This window comes from Alosa pseudoharengus, unplaced genomic scaffold (genome assembly GCF_046254945.1).
Source record: "Alosa pseudoharengus isolate Yale_2024_CS ecotype anadromous, Long Island Sound unplaced genomic scaffold, YU_APseudo_1.1 YU_APseudo_1.1_scf_16, whole genome shotgun sequence".
NCBI lineage: Eukaryota > Metazoa > Chordata > Actinopteri > Clupeiformes > Clupeidae > Alosa > Alosa pseudoharengus.
Genome location: NW_027468630.1, coordinates 13,313,964 through 13,331,599, shown reverse-complemented (window position 1 = coordinate 13,331,599; position 17,636 = coordinate 13,313,964). Strand labels below are relative to the sequence as shown.

Here is a 17,636-nt window from a genome sequence, read left to right as displayed (position 1 = left end):
TTCTGGATACTGTGTTACATCTTTTATTTGCAAATACTGCAAGGCTTGAATAGCATTTTTTTTTTCTCAAAAGTTTAGAACTAATTTTCAGAAAAGGGAGTAAAATGCATACCTGCAAACTAGTCACCTTTCGGCGAAAATCGGCGTTTTTGAATCAAAATATGTTATTCACGTGAATCGTGTAGATCCGAAGGTTTTTTTTTTTTTTCGGGGGGGGGGGGGTCAACTTCCCATAGTCTGGAATGAGACTAGTCGATATCATGCGAGATTTATAGACAAGTGATTGGCCTCTCTTTGTGCTATTTTTTAAGGACCTACCTATCAGTTGTTTCTGAGGGCGGGCTTAATCTTTCTCTTACGCATAGCCTGCCTACTATGGCCTGCAGCAGCGATATGACTAGGGTTGGGCACCGAAACACGGTTCTAATATGGCACCGGTGCTGACACAAACGGTAGTAACTGCATCGAATAACAACGTGGATTTCGGTGCTTCATTTCGGTGCTTAAATAGCGTTTTTTTTTTTTTTTTTTAAATACGAGGCATCACTGCATGTCATGCGCCATCTCTAACGTCTTGCTCTGATAGCAACACATCCAGATACAGTTAGCTAAACACTGGATGTATAAACCAGAGGGGTGCACCACATGAGTGGACAGTGTTTGACAGCTTGCGTGAGCCCAAGTAGCTTACTTTAAAGCGATATCGCGAGCTCCTGTCAAAATCTAGCAGTGGGCCTAACTACACACAAGCAAAAGGCTATGAAACAACATCAACAGTAGGCTAGCCTAGCCTATACGTTACACAATATCCTTGCTAATGCGCTAACTGACATTTATTTGAAATGTTATCAGCAAAGTTGTAAGGTGAAAACTTTATTTCACGGTGTGTTAAACAACATAATGGCATGATATTAATCTTTCATGTGCATGAGGTCCATATAGCATCACAATGAATATGAAGATCATGCATAGCCATAATTGCTGTTAAAATGCCTTCTGCTGGGAATCTTAACACTTCAACACCGACATGTAGCCTAACATGTTCAAAACTACTGCGTGTTATGGGTTAAGACATACAATTTCTTGAAGCATTTGGCAACACACTGAATTAACTGGAAAGTAGAGTCCCTGTTAGATTAACTTGCTTGCAAATGCCGTTGTCCATGACCTGGCAGTTTTATGGCAAGCGGTTTTAACATACCTTATGGCAAACCACCTACACTGGGTAAACTTGAAAGCAGAGCTTACCATTGTGTGTGCATGCATGGCAAGCTGTTTTAACATTTAAATGTATTATTCATAGGAGCAATGAGATATTGATAGTAAATTGAATATAACAGTTCAATTTCATGTTCAAATTTGTCTCATCAATAAAAAAAGCAATTCATGCTTTAGACCATTTTAATTTAAAATATTTTAAAAACAAAGTACCGGTTCAGGCACCGTTTCGGCACCGGCACCGTTTTAAAAGTATCGTTTTAGCACCGGTATGGGATAAAACCCAAACGATACCCAACTCTAGATATGACCAAGGAAAAAAAGAAAATGTTAGCTAACAAGTAGGGCCTACGGGCCACATACACTCTCTCTGACTATAAACTCAAGGTAAAACATCATATTGTTAGGCTACTTTTCTCTTGCCCTCGGTGGGTTAAATGAAAGACTTGCTGAGGTGAGGTTAACAAGTGTTTACTCGCAAATTCACGTTCCCGCAGCTGGCCGTTTTGCGAAACAAAACGACTCTGCACTGAGTGCAATTGCAGTGTTTCCCACAGAATTGGATTCAATTGGGGGGGTTGGGGGTGACTTTAAGACGTTTGGGGAGGGGGTCACTTTAAGACGTTTGAGGGAACCCTTGCGATTGTAACAGTTGAAAGGCTGCTGATGTGTGGATGCAATTCATAAAGTTTTCTACATAGTTAAAATGAAGGTTCGTACTTCTCCTTGGGACAAGCACTTTTGAGTTTTGGAAAACACTTTTCCATTTACATCGGGATTTTGCAAACATTCAGTGTCAGAGTCAATAAAATGAGCCCTTCAATGAAATTGACAAGCAGCTGTAAGTAGGCTAAGCATGCTAAATTCGACATCAAAGAATATTCTAACGTAAGCTTTGAGATACTGCTTGATTTCATAACTTAACTTAGTTTAGTCTCTTCACTGTAGCCTACTATGTTGTCATCAGACCTTAGCAGAGTTAACTTTAATGCAGCAGTTTTGAACAAATTTGCGCAGCATGGTCACGATGCTAAGCGGATTTAATAGCAATTTAGCCAGACGTCTTCTATGCAATGCTTCTATGTGGCAACAACAATCCTTCAACAATCGTGAATATTTTGTTAAATGCACATGCAGAGGAGTGGCAGCGGGCTACGAGAGAGAGCGGGGCGGGGCAAGGAAAGGCTGCGTGAGTAAAAAGCGCAGCTCAATGGCAATGCAAGGATTTGACCTTATATTTAAATTAAATTAAATTAAATTAAATTAAACATGGAATATTCATCTGTGGCGGCCGATTTTTATTTTGTGGCGCCCCGCCACAGATTAGTCAATGTATGGGAAACACTGAATTGTGAATTTAGCTCGGCTTAATAGTTTAATATTGTCTTGGAAAGTTATTGCTTGTTCACGAGTTATTTCATTTAGCATTATATTTTCCATGTGTCGATGATGGTTAGACATGACGTTCTCAGGGAGCGCAGACCTTTCCAAGGCCAAATGTACTTATTTGCAACAAATCTGAAAGTGGACCTAGGAGCAAAATATTTTGACTTGCTCAGTGATGGGTGTTTAATTTTGTTTGTTTTCTGTGTAGCATATAGATCAAAATTCTTGATAATTAGCGTGCAAACAAGCGATACGTAGGCTTCTAGAGTAGACTGACATAACGCACCTATTGCTGAGACCCGCCCCTTAGTTGGAATGTGATCATTGCAGCCTCAGTAGACACGAGAGGAGCAGAAAGACACCAACATAACATGAGGGATAGATGTATTTGTTAAGGGGGGGGGGGGTTCAGTTGTGAAGACCAATACCCTATTTTGAATGACAAAACAGCTTTGGCGTGTGTAACAGCTTAGAATGGCTTACAATGCATCCAGCAACATTTGGGGACATGAGCACTGTGGCTCCAGGCATCCCAAAGTGCTTGGAGGAGAATGCACTGAAGTTCTTGAATTGTCAAGGACCAGTTGGGGCAGTTTCAGATAGATAGATAGATAGATACTTTATTGATCCCCAGGGGAAATTCAAGGTTTCATGTCTCTGTTGCTGAGATAGTTTCGATCGTCAAAAGGTCAGAATTGCCAAGAATCTTGTAGGGACTGTTTGGGGTAGTTTCGATCGTCAAAAGGTCAGAATTGCTAAGAATCTTGTAGTGGCTGTTTTTAAAGAGTAGAGATTGTCTGTGCTGTGGGGGTTGAGACAAGGTACTCATGTTTTGCATGATATCTCAGCACCCAAAGTTGTTATAAATCCATAGTAGCACATATATTATCATCTAATGTTGTGATAGACCTTTTTATGAACGTGTGTTCTATAGATATAACCTATTGAACTTCCATTTTTTTTTGCTATTTATGGCCTGTAGACCTCATTGACCTGAGCTAATTCAAGTCAGAAAGGGGAAGATTCTATTGGGGAAAGGTTCGAATGGGGGCTGGCATAGAAGCAAAGAGGGGGAGTGAGTGAGGGTGTTTTAATGTACAGAAGCACACATACAGTCCATCTAATCAATAAGTATGTGTCTGGATTCAATTTTATACACTGACCATTTTCTCACCCATTCATTTCTAATGGCCGGTCATATTTGAGACCGGGAATACACATGGGTGTTAAATAAAACACTCAAATTGTCATTAAAATTATCAAAAATTCTTTTGTGTGTTCAGATGCCCTGTATTAAGTCATGGCGCCTCATGGTAGTCAGAATAAGGTAACAATATTTTTGAGAGAAAAGAATTGTCAATCGGTCACATTTGACCGCAAACACAACAGGAGAGGTTTTATAACTGCAGTCTTGAGTGCTGCTGGGAAAATGCCTGAGCTGAGAATGGTTCCCAATTTGCATAAGCTCAAATGCCAAACACCTGAAAACACTTTTAAAGAAGTTTGTAGGTACAGCGTCAAGACAGCAGGTACTGTAGATGAACTAAGTTGCAGCACAGTTTTTTCAAGGGTTTGGCCATCATAGCAGTAAATTCAGATAAGGAGGCTACATTTTGTCTAGGCTTGTGGTGAACTCTAATATTTTCAATTTTGTGATGGAAAAAAAGAACCAAAGTCATTAAACATTTTTGTTGACTTGAAATCTTGAGGTAGCTCTGTTGGGGAATTTGTTAACTTATCAACTGATTTTCTACTGTTGTGATATTCCTCCATGGTGTTTTAGGTTTACTGAAGTCTTTCTAACCTTGGCAGGTGCTATTATACTATATAGAGTCAAGGACCCTGAGAATATTAGAGCTAAATTGAGTAAGATGGTCTTCCTGCACACATGATGTCATAGCTACATAGCTAAGGCTTCCATAAAAAGAGTGCTGCTATTCTCATTAATTTATTTGTGGTAATTTTATGGTTTTACTGTAAAATTCACTATGATAGTTCATAGTAACACTGTCAACTTATGGATCTTTTACAGTTCAACCATGAAGTATTTATTAACAGTTCTACCATGACCGCTTTTAATGTGTTCATGATAAGTGACACTGTGTTCTTTAATCAAAAGTTTGTTTTTCTGTCATGTTGTTAAACTTTAGTCGATACAAGTACCCTAACATGTGAGTAAGTAAACATAGCCTATTTGATAGGGGTGTAACGGTTCATTTATTCGTATTGAACCGAAACGGCACGGGCGTCACGGTTCGGTGCATGAATTTACACGGAGAATACACGGTATAAAAATACATAAAACTCGTGTGTGGATTAATTAATGTCATGCGCAATTACTGTTAAGTAGCTTGAGTTACGGGAGTTCTTTAGCGACACCAAACGCTAATCTGTAGCCTCGCCTTAGCTCTGAAGCTCTGATTGGCGCCTATGTTTTTTTTGTCAGGTCGTCGGTCGAGTCCGTCAGTCATTAGCAGCACTAATGTTAGACCCACAAGAGTTAGAGGATCCGCTGGTCTCTTTAAGATCGCAAGTTTAAGAACTTCAGTTACAGTAACGTTAGTACAGACGAAAGAGTGGTGGATAAGATGAAACTGTGTGTCGGCGTTGTTCAGCAGTTGTTGGGTATGTGAGTGGAAAAAATGCTACACATATTCGAAGCCATCACCCAGATGATGTAGGCTACCAATCATTGAAACGAGGGGAAAAAACTTCCCCTGCGCTTCAGCAGCCTTTGGATACACATACAAATAGGGCCAAAACCTATGGCTTAAATTAAATGATTTCGTAATGACAGAAAGCTATGTAAATCGCGTGGTAATTACCTTTATGTTGGGGTAACTTGTAACTTCTCACATGAGGTTCTGGTAGTGTTAAGTGCATAGACAGTAAAATAAAGTGACAACGCTAACCAGGCTAATAAACAAACCATGCTACGGTGAGTTAACGTCAAAGGGCAAAGTCACGTGACTTCTAGTTGTAGTCTGTTTATGAAATGAAAGGAGCAATTTCGTTTTTTAAAAAAAGGCAAAATAGTGTGATATTTTCACAGTTAGTAGGCTAGATTATTACTTTACACACAATAAAAAAAATATTGAGGCAAATTGTAGACCCTTCCATATACAACTAAACACAGATGTTGAAGGTCTTGCTTAAGTGGATTTTTAAAAATCATTTTTCTATGTAATTTGCACTTTCAGAAATAAGAGATGCTGTAGGCCTATTTTCAGTTTTAGAGCTGATTGTCTTATTTTGTTTACAAGTTACAGATGGAGTCTGGGTACTTATTGTACTTATTGTACTGTTTAGCCTACATCTTACACACTTCAGGCTGTTGCAGATAGCTCAGGGAAGAGACTGTATGACACTAGGTGGTACAGCCTGAGACATGTACAAAAAAAAATGCTTTCTGCATTTTTGTTTTGCTTTTCCCTCCACTGTACCGAACTCGTACCGAACCGTGATGTCCGAACCGAGGTATGAACCGAACCGTGACTTCTGTGTACCGTTACACCCCTACTATTTGATGACCATATCAAACATGGCATAGGCTTAAAGGCCGTGTTGCAGGGTTCATTTTCCAACGAATTTGCACAATTGGCTTGTTGATAATAAACATTTAAACTGTTATCCATTGTATTTGATGTTGTTGGGTATCACAAAACGGAATATAATACGAAAAAGCAGGTACTATTTCACAGCGTTTGAAGTGATTCTCCTTTCCCCCACAATGCATTACATTACGTCACCTTGGGGAGACTACAGACCAAAGCCCACCTTGAGACCCTTGAGAGTAACGAGAGAGGAGTAAAGAGAGACGAGTAAGGGATTGTTCAGCAGTAGATAGCGCAGATTATAGATAAATAGATAGGCTATAGTCGGTGCTGTTCACTGACTTAACAAAAAAAGTGTCGTAATGTTATAGTGCTAAGCATAATACATTGAACTGAATAGGTGCATTATGTAGCCTAACGAGGCCCCTCAAATTCAGAAAATTGCATTAAACTAAAATCGGAAGACATTGTTATCTTTGTTAGACCATAGGGTCGTTGTCATATAAATGCTGTAACGAAATTCTAAGTGTAAATATACAAACTTTATGTTGAAAGTGTAACCGCGACCGTTTCCCATAGGAATGAATGTAAAACATACCCTCCAAAACGAGACCTCCCGAAATTCAGAAAAATTACTAAATTGATATCAGGCACCGTTATTACCATTGGTAGATCATAGGGTAGCTGTGATATAAATGCTGTGACGAAATTCGAAGTGTAAATATACAAACTTTATGTTGAAAGTGTTACCGCGATGTCCATTGAAATGCATTGAAATGAATGAAGCGCAGATCAAGTAGTCCCCAAAGTGACGTCATCACCGAAATGCGTACAAAAAACCCGCTAATGCTAAAAACAACAAAAACTGGCATTTAACACCATTTGGAGACATTTTTAAAAATGATATACATATATTGAGTGCTTTATGTACCCATTAATCAACAGTGGTGGTTAACCTGCAACACAGGCTTTAAAAGTAGCCTAGAGGTAGCACAGGAATGTGAAGGATATAAACAGAGGGAATTCATGTTTAATTTTATACAGTCTGGTATTATCCCAGAAATGTGATTTACTTTTGAAGTTGAAAATGTTTAGTTGAACTGTAAACTTTATAGTAAACCTCATAATTATGAAAACCTCAGTCTGACTATAAACAAATTGCTGTCAATCATCATCTTTACTTATTTTTATTTTATTTTTTTTTACTTATTAACTGTAAACTTTAAAGTCCGCATCAGACGTGCAACCATGAAGTTCATAGTAATGGGAGAGTTCATAGTCAAGTTATGATATATTCATGGTCGAACTGTAAAGGCAATGGTAGAACTATAACAAATTTAAGTTGAACTGTAAATTTAATTGTTTTACTGTGAAATTTTACAGTTCATTTTTTTTTTTGCAGCCTCAGTAGACACGAGAGGAGCAGAAAGACACCAACATGAGGGATAGATGTATTTCTTCACAACAAAATATCAAATAATAATGGATTGAAAAGAGGTACTAATAAACCAGACATGCTAGAATAGAGACCAGAAAATGGATATCCACAGTCCCTTTCTATCAACCCTAGTGATTGTTATAGATAAGGATTAGGCTTTAAAACAGATTGTCAACATTTATGTTGTTTGGTCTTTTTTTTGGCTGCATACATGAAGGCCAAGGTGGGCAATGTGTTTTCCCTTGTTTGAGGTAGTACTGACATTTCTTCAAGGATGTCAGGTCTGAAAATATCTTCTCCATCATTAAGTTATTCAATTAGGCTAAACATGGCCTTAACTCAAAACAGCTGGTAGGCCTACTGTTAGGACTATGTCATTTTAAAATGTAAAAGTGTCAAATGCAGCCATATTTAAATTCTGCTTACTGCACGTTTATTATAATATATATGATAATATTCAATATTCATTATTGCAGGTCTACCTATGTCCATGTAATGGAAATAGTTAAAATGTAAAATCTTTTTCAAATCTTCAGGGGGGGGGGGGCGTTTTTCGGAAATATGTCACCTTTTTCAGCCCTTCTGAGTTTGCAGGTATGAAAATGATCAAAATGTGTTAAATTAATGGTGAGTCATCAGTTTGGATTGCTGCACTTAGGCAAAGCAGTTGATGCCTTTGTTAGTTTATACCGAGAACAGGAATGGCAGCACAACGCATGGCACATTTCGGTAAGAGCTCTCTGACTGCTAAGTGTTGAATGCAAAACACCTTCTCTGCCTCCAGTACTTTTGTCTCATCCAGTTGTTCAACCTCAAAATTTTTTGGATTTCTAGAAGTGGAGCAACAAAAAAAACAACCTGTTGTACTTGTTCAGCTACAATGTCTTCCTTTTCTATACCAAAGCAACTGAAAAGGAAAACCATGGGCTAATATCAACATTTGTTCACTTATCAGAATGTCTAATGGTGCCCCATTAAGGAAGTGGTGACCACGGAACAAGTGAAGTCTTTACTGACATATTCTTCCATCCTTTATCATTTCTTTCTTTTCTGAGTTACTTTGTCTGCTTTGCTACTTTCCCCTGTTCGGACAGGATCTGCTGAACATTTGCCTGTGGCAATGTGCAAGGCACCACACAGGAAATTTGAGGGCAGCAAACATGCAAAACACCTGTATGTTACCCTTTAAAGAGCATCTGTAAAATGTCTCATGGAAGTTTCATATGAATTCAAAATGGACAGTAAGGCCTAATGCCTAACATATGCATTTTAAGGTTCAACACACCAAAAGCATTTAATGATTCTGCAAGCAGACAAATTAAACCAAATTAAACCGAAACTGACACATTGTTTCTTCTAGTCGAAAACTGCTGTGCAAAACCACACCTGAGTCTTTCTACGTGGGAGATGTTATCACTGTTAAAAGCCCACAGAAACTGATGGCAGATAAGATGCCAAACTCCTCTTCCAGGAAACACAGAACAGCCACAGTCAACCATGAAATGCAAAAACAGCCCACTGAAACACATGCATCAAGTGAATGGGAGATGAAAAGTTGAACAACAAGGAGGAAATGGGAGACAACAATGTGGGAGACAGGGTGGCTGAGGAGACGGCCGAGGAGACCGACGATGGGGAACTCTGTCTAGCATCAGGCAGGCAGAGTAGCCCCAGACCATCATCATCCATTCAGGTCAAAACAGACAGACATTTCCCTTTCAAATAGAGCTGCTGCTTCCCATTTACACAAAGCCTCCATTTCTCTCCTCAAACGTATGAGAATGACAGGGATAGCAAATTTTGCATGGGGTGAGAATGATGTCTGGACTTCTTATAGACTTATATAGACATCTCTTAAAACATACTGAGTGAGTGAGAGAGAGAGAGGCTTATCCAAAATCATGGCCAAATAAATAATTTGAAGGATTGTCATCAAAACAAAATACGAACTCTGTACTGTAAATAGACCCCACTTGCATATTACGTGCAATATCGAACTAGTTGCTCTGATGCTATACCCAGTAAAAAAAAAACATATAGTCTATACATTTATTTTTTTTAAATTACAGCTTATCTTATTTTGGCCACGTTATCTTAACGTTTTCTTATCAAGTAATTCACGCAATCTACAGGGAGTTATGCGGTCTCTAAATACTGCGATAAAAGTGAGAACAAATAGTTCATCATAGACTATGCCATATCTTGTCAAGCAGAGCTAATTTACCCTTGCATTCAGTAAAAGACACATCAACTGACCTTAGCTGCGTTTACACACAACAAACAAATAACACCAGCATCAACTAAATAACAGACGAGCAGATCTGTGAAGGGGAGCAGTAGCCTACTCACGTCAAAGTTCCAGGTCAGTGTTTGTTGTAGATGAACTATCGTCCAGTGGTGGAAGAAAGAAGGAGCGCACCTTGCCTAACAGGCTTTTTAACTCCGCACCCCTCACTTCAAAAGCACGCCTTCCCTCGCAGCCCCACGTCACGGGGCGTACAAAAAACTATTCAAGCAACATTGCATTTGGATTCGCATCTTGGTCTTGAAGTAGCTTAAAATTGTACATATATTATGAAACTATATCTTAAATGTCATGACCATTATATTATTTGAGCACCACTGACTCTTCTGACTCACTAACTTACTGGCTCAAATCGATTCCATTTCTATGTACCCTCTTATTAATGCAAATAACCAAACCAAATAAATACAAGCTCCAAACCACCGCTCAGATTTATCAGTTCCACAAGACCATATTTTCAACGAAGGAGCACATAGGACTTGTGTGTAGCCGTAAATGTGGCCGTAGCCAACTGTAGGCTACAACATTGAAAATGCAAGCGATGAGAAAATACATTAATCAAAAACTAAAGCGAAGGCCGTATCACTCAAAAGACAACCTCGCAGAAACATCCAGCCAGCATGAATATAAAAACACAGACAACGTCACTATTTCCATTAGGGGTCAACAATTATTTCACATAGCCTAGGCTACAGTACGTGTTTGTTTTATCGTTCAAATCCCATAATTGTGCGCACATTTTATCTTAAATTTGATCTTACATAGTGATTATGACATTTGATAAGATAGCCTAGGCTACTTCATTTTACACAGAGACTTGATTGATGCTCCAGATTTTTTTGGGGAAGGGGGGTATCGCCTACTATTTCTGAACAGGATATTGCCTTCGTTTGGCCAACTGAGTTGAGTTTGTCAAATTTACTACAAATATTGGGTCATAATGGGCTGTCAATCCCAGGGGGAAAACATGTGACACCATCCTGCGCTTTATGACTGATAAGACTGGCTTTCCTCTTCTATGTTCAATGTTTTCATCCGTTACATACGGTGAACTTGAACGAGACCAAGTCAAGTTTCCAAAGCTAATATGGACCACTGAAAATTGGGCTAGAATCCCAATCGGTTTGTAGCCTACGACGTCCGTGATATTGTCCCATGAAGGCCATTAGCTGATTGAAATCGCTAACCTAACAACATTTTGCGCACCATTTTTCCCCAGTAATACAGTCGACTACAACAATTCATAAAAAAAGGTTTTCCTATCTATGTTCAAAACGCAAAGTTACAGCAAACTTCACACACATACCTGTTCATGACGACAACGTTACGGGTCGACTAACTTTTGACTACAAGCAAAAGTTTAATCTTGCTTAACACGGGGGGAAAGTTGGCCTCGGTTATAGGCTAACTAACGTTACCCATACAAGTCCCACCCCGTCCCACGACATCAACATACAAACCACCTCACTTTGTCAGACGCAAAAGTGTGGTAACGTGACTACTTACCGAAGAAGTCCACCACAACTGGAGTCCAACTAGAGCTGCGATATTCCCAATATTCCAAATCCCCGTGTAGCCTGCGTTGGGCTCACGACTAGGAATATTTTCTTCCGCTGGCTGTCAATAGCCTAAATACTGCGCAAGATCTCAGCTCCAAACACGTTTTCACCAAAATTATCCAAACAGACTTGCTCTTGCCTTGAAGGACCAGCCTTGACTCAGGGTCCCTTGGAGTGACCGATCGGAATTTTACTTAAACCACGGAGGTCCAAAAAACAACCACACACCGTAGACACGGCTTCATGCTTCATTTGCAGCCCAGTGTCCTTTTCAGGTGGCAGGGATCCATATAGCACAAGGCAAACACTCAAGGCAGTTGATAAGTAACGTTAGCGAATGGGCTAACCAGCAAAAGAGTTAGCTGCGTGTCTTATATCCTTCCTTCTCACAGTCCGTGGCACATTACTTTACGACTATCCACATATCGCTATATCTTGTACAGTACAAAGGGGAAACTTTTCGATGGCTTCTGCTACCCCCAGTATATTATCCAAACACAATGTCAGGAAAGCGAAGTACGGCGGAATTGCGTCAGCCACATATTTGGTTGAGACATAAACCACCTAAACGAACATCAAATCGTTTCAAAAACAGTGAAATTAAATAAATAAACAACAAAAAAATACACCACCCCTCTACGAACGGCTCGGGGAGGTGGTCCACACTGCCCCTCAGGAAGTGCGTCATCAGTGAGGACTACATGGGAAAAACGAAACATCATTGAACACGCCCACTGAATTCCAGGATTAGGAATTAGCTTGCTTTCCCCATCTACAGGAAAAAAAGAGACAATGCACCTTGCTGACCCATTTCACCGAAAAATTGACTACTAATATTATAATTTACCATGTCAGATGCATCAGCTATCTTTAAAAAACTGTTTACGAGGAAAGTTGTGGGAGTAGACTAGATAGATAGGCTACACTCCTGTTCCCACTAACAGTTCAGTCTATGCATGAATGTAGTGAATAACTAAAGTAAAGCACACCACTGCAACAAAATTGCCTAAATGTGCTACTCAGCATGTTAGCAGGCTTATCTGCACCAACTGAGCTAATGGCAGTGCAATTGGTGGTGGTGTCAGCGTGTCAGGTCCTTTGGGTTAGTTTGTGAGTAGACAATTTTGCCCCAGAACTACATTGAAATACTAAAAGGTGCTAATTTTTCTTTTTTATGTGAGTTTTGTGTGTGTTTTTCTTCCTGATTCCATTGCAACGTAAGGCTTTTTGCACACCTCTTTTGTCAGGCTGACCAAATGGATATGACCAAAGGTCGCAGATCAGGAGCTTAGAAAGAATCCTGCCCACTGACCATTCCGCAAGCAATTATTTATTTAGAATACAATGTTTCGAAAATGGATTATTTCTAAGCTCCTCCTGATTCCATTGCCAGCTAAATGAAAGTCATTCATAAATCTATTAAATCCAGGCAGTCAACTTAAATGCAAAGTAATTGCCTACCACTGATCTCATGAGCAGCCCAGTCTAGACAGGAAATGAAGGCAGGCATTCCTCCTCTAATTAAAAACAGTCACTGTCATGGAAAAAATATATATTGTTGGAATTTAGGTGACAGCCTGGTATATCCAGTTCAAGTTTAAAGTTTATTGTCATATAAAACGTAGTTAACCAACTACAATGGCAATTTTACTTGGATGCATATCACTATACCCATTCACTTTGTTTCACTTTTAAAAAACGTTAAAGCATAAAACATGTATTAACACAAACTGAAGAAAACAGTATTTGTAAAGGATATTCATCAGAGCCATAGAAATCTGTCTAGGCTCTGCTAAGGTTAGAAGCTACTAGCAAAGATTGATTTAACCAAAGATCCTTAATATACAACCGTCTCTGATTTAACCCTCTCTGTTACAAGCCTAGACCCTTTCAACAATAAAAACAAAAACAATGCTTGAACATTCTATTTGGTTCCCAATCTACTTTCTCTGATAACAGATAAAGATAACATATGGAATGTTAAAACGGAAGCCTTGTGGGGCTATGATGCTGATAATGGAACTCTCTTGAAAGAGTCTATTAGAGAAGTGTTCTGACAGAAAATATTATTATTACATTACATGGTAACAGTTAAGTTTTAAAGCAATTCACTCAACAATTTTAGGACAATTTAAAAACGGTAGAGTACAGTAAGAATAAGTGCATCACGTGCTGTATTTAAACAGTTGAGTGTTCTACTGTAGGTTGTGAACATTTTGTGTGTGCTGCAGTTCAGCATTCTAAAATAGATTTGAGAATTGTTTTTTGAACAGAGTAATTTTGTTCAAAGCTATTTGTGGTTGCTAAGGAAACGGTTATCCAGCAGGATAAGTTGGTTGTCATTGCCAGAGGAGTGGTCTTTGGTGGAATAATCTACCTTTCCTTGAAAAGTAAGTCTTACTTTATTCAATGTCAAACATCTAAATAACGTATTGCTTATTTTATTTGCTTATTATTTGCTGATTAAATTGACTGTGATCTGTTGGTAAATGTAAAAGCTTTAGAAACTTTAACTTTGCCAGCCAAAACTGAGAAAAATTAACAAGCTCTCTGCTAGCTAGCTAGCCTGACGAGCCAGAGGGGCACGTCTAGATTTCTAGGCTACTAGCTAGCGCTAGTATAGCATGATTTGGTTTGGCATAGCATTGGTTTAGCATAGCATGTTTGTGAAAGCTGGCGAGCAATAACATTAGCAATAGCAGCTAGGTGATTATTAGTTAGCCACTTCAAAATAACATTTGCTAAATGAACCTTACATTTTCAGTAGCTATAGTGTGTAGATTTGAACAAAATCTGGTTTGGTTCTTAACGGGAGCATTTACTGCCTGACATATCCGATTTTGTTTACCACGCTCGGAGTTACAGATCCTTGATTACTAGCTCCGCTTTAACCCTCTCTGTTACAGTGCTGGCCTGATGGGTCGCCTATTTACACCGTTTCAACGGCACATGAACGGTTAGACCGAGAATTCTCGTCATGAAATTAAAATTCCACTGGAGCACCAAGCGAATGTGTACACGCAGCCTTACAACACTGTTTACAGCTCTTCGAGTCACGGTAAAATGTCATTTTTGGTACATAGCTAATTTAGATACACCTATTGTGTGGGTGCTTGCGTTTCTTTAGGAGTCCGCTGTCTTGGTTTGTATAGAAATTGATATTAAGTGACACATACACGCAAGACGGCGATAACGGGACCGACGGTAATAGGGGGAGTTCCGATATTTCCCTATTAAGTGTAGAATCTTTGGTCTAACCTTTGATGTGCCGTGGATGTGCCGCGGAAATAGGCACCCACCAGCCCAGCACTAACTCTGTCAAAATCGGATATTTCAGGCAGTAAAAGCCCCGGTAAGAACCAAACTAGATTTTGTTCAAATCTACACACTTATGGCTACTAAAAAGTGTAGGGTTCATTTATCAAATGTTACTTTAAAGTATTAAAAAACAAGCTTAACAACAACTTAATTTAGCCTACATTGTCCACGGCTAGCTAACTTGAATTAACTTAAAGGAACCGTATGTAAGAAAAATATTTCAATTAATCATAAAATGGCCCTGATATGTCACTAGACATTAAGAAATCATGTTCATTTCAAATACTTATATCACTGACAACAGTAGTCCGGCCAGGATATTGTCATTTAAAAAGTGAAGTTGCAGCCCTCAACTGATGTTGATGTTGTGTTTTGTCATGTCATGTTGTGTTTTGGCCTGATGCGCCACCCTCCACCTATCTACTAATCACGAAGTCACTAGTGTTTCGCCATCAGGGTTGGCAACCTCGAGTCAGGGGGGAGGGGGAGGGGATACACCGCTCTTCAGTATTTTTAAAGTGATTGCAGTACCAGTTTTGGCCACAATCTTACATATGGTTCCTTTAACCTGATCTGAAGTGGGTTGGAAAAATAATAGATGCCTCCAGCTAGTTAATTAACATGAACGTTAATTTTAGGTAATTTGTACCAACGTGTTTATTTACAATCCGCTAGTGCATCCTGCTTAACAACGCCCCTTAGCTGTTGTAAAATCAATGTAACCCAGATAGCAAAATGTATCTGGCCCGGGGATCCGCAAAACTGACACCGGCCCAATACCGTTCCGCATCCGTTTTCATGATCTGGCCCAGCTCTGGGACGGCTCTGAACCGGATGTGTTTTTAATTTGGCGGATCCGGGCCAAATGTGCAAATTATCGTCATGATCTGGGCCAGATCTGGACCAGATGAGTGTTCGATAGTGGCGATTGCGGCCCTTATTTGGGCCAAATGCGGACCAGCTCATTTTACGTCTGGCACCCATTTGTACTATATAGTCAATGACTATGTCTCAAATCGCGTACTTCTGCACTTACAATATCTAATTTGAGTGCATGAGGGTGTTCACACTGAAAATTCCAACGACACGAAGGGCGCTGCAAGTTCCCGGATGGTGCACTCATAACGGTCAAAAAGCTGAGTGTGCAACGCTGGACATTTTCGCCCTTAACGGACGCCATCTTGCCCAAAGACCGGAAGGGGAGGGAGCGTTTTCAAACTCGTGGTAATCGCAGTTGAGAAAGCTGAAACAGCAGCAGTGGAAAACTAACAATGTCACTAACAAATCAAGGAGTTACAGTAAAGGCCTCTGGACTTTAAAACTGTTTCATAAAGGCACAGCAAGGAGAACTGTAACGATGTAGCACTAACATTATCCATAATAATTCGCCAAGAAATATATTTCCTCTATCTGAATGGTTGCCAAGCAACGTCGAGAAGCAGCTACTTTAATTTGTGTAGCAGCTATGAATCAAACATGATTCAGCCAATCACAATAAAGGACTGGAACTATCAGTTTTAGAAATGTTTATATTTGTGTTTATGGTTCTAAGCTGACAACTTACAACAATTGTTGTTCTTGTTAGTTCTTGGTTAACTAACAAACAAATAAAGTAAAAATAATGCTGGGCAGGAGTGTGTGATGGATAAGGCCCTGTGTCCACCAATTGCGTTTTTTGCTCTGACACTCATTTTCAGAGCACTTCTGTCAAGTAGGGATGCACGATATATTATTAGCCGATAAGTGAAAAAATGAAAATATTATTATCGGTCCAATAATAGAATTCTGGCCGATTATCCGCGCCGATATAAGTCCTAATATAGGCCTATGTAAGGTCCGTCTGGCTACACTGAGCTAGCCTACTTGAGCTTGGTTGGCTATACTTTTTCCTCAATATAATGTCAGCGGTGTGAATGTATTTCACCACTCTAACAAAATCTGTGGATATGCGTTCATTTGGGAATCTTTGCATCTCAAAATCCTCTCGTGAATGATCCGCCATTTAACCTTATCAGAGCGGTGCTCAGCCCTATCTAGAGCCGTCTTGTGCTGGTTTGTTTGCACTTTAACGCGCTGGTCGGGGAAACAAATAAACAAACTTGTTAGTGGGACTAGTACATAAGTAGGCCTAGTTCTAAGTTGTGTTTTAGTATTATATTTGCATTACTTTAGCTTGGGTTTTGTATTATTACCTAGAAATATGCTAACCATTCGTGCTTCAGTTCCAGACAGGTCATCATACCCCACTAACACAAAACGTTAAGGGAACGTTAGTGTATGGTTCCCTTAAGGACCAAACCAAAAACAAACGGTTAGGGAACGTTCCCTAAACGTTAAGGGAACCAACCAACTAAAACGTTCTCCTGTGGTTGCACAGTACCTTCACACAACGTTCCCGTTTGGTTGTCTTTGGTTGTTTTTTGGTTGTTCTGAGTGCAGTTTTGAAATGTTTATTTAAACAAGCTCCATTTCAGTTTTTGAAGTAACATACAAAATGTTTGCAGTCACTTGATTTAGATCCATTCAAATGATTGGTCTTATAAAATCTAAGTAAGGTAAACATCATATCAAGATATATTTATTTTAGGCTAATATCAATTTTACTAAATAAAAAATATATACTTTTGTGCTTTTTTTTTACCGTATTAGGTGAATGAACTTTAAACAAGAATCTATCAATAGAACACTTTTCACAACTAAGAAAATTCACTTCTTTCATTTCACAATTCACTTCAGTTCAATCAGACAGGCTCTCCCTTACACTTAGGCCTACCCCCACGCCAGTAGGGGGAAGACAGCGCCTCTGCTTTCAGGTGATCGATTGAAGTCTTGTCCTGACTTCCGTAAACGGGCTCTGT

General features: G+C 39.3%; 1 protein-coding gene across 4 annotated transcripts in view; it reads right to left on the bottom strand.

The window, feature by feature from the left end:
- Positions 1-12,114, bottom strand: part of furina (furin (paired basic amino acid cleaving enzyme) a) — a 135,800-nt gene extending 123,686 nt beyond the window's left edge. For 2 of the 4 annotated variants that reach the window (XR_012987276.1, XM_076287127.1), the window contains exon 1: positions 11,408-12,114. The gene's annotated coding sequence lies outside the window, so the exon portion shown is untranslated. Of the gene's footprint in view, positions 1-9,945; positions 10,045-11,207; positions 11,315-11,407 lie in introns of those variants that run through there. The other 2 variants (XM_076287129.1, XM_076287128.1) reach the window with 2 other exon arrangements.
- Between the last annotated feature and the right edge of the window lie 5,522 nt (positions 12,115-17,636).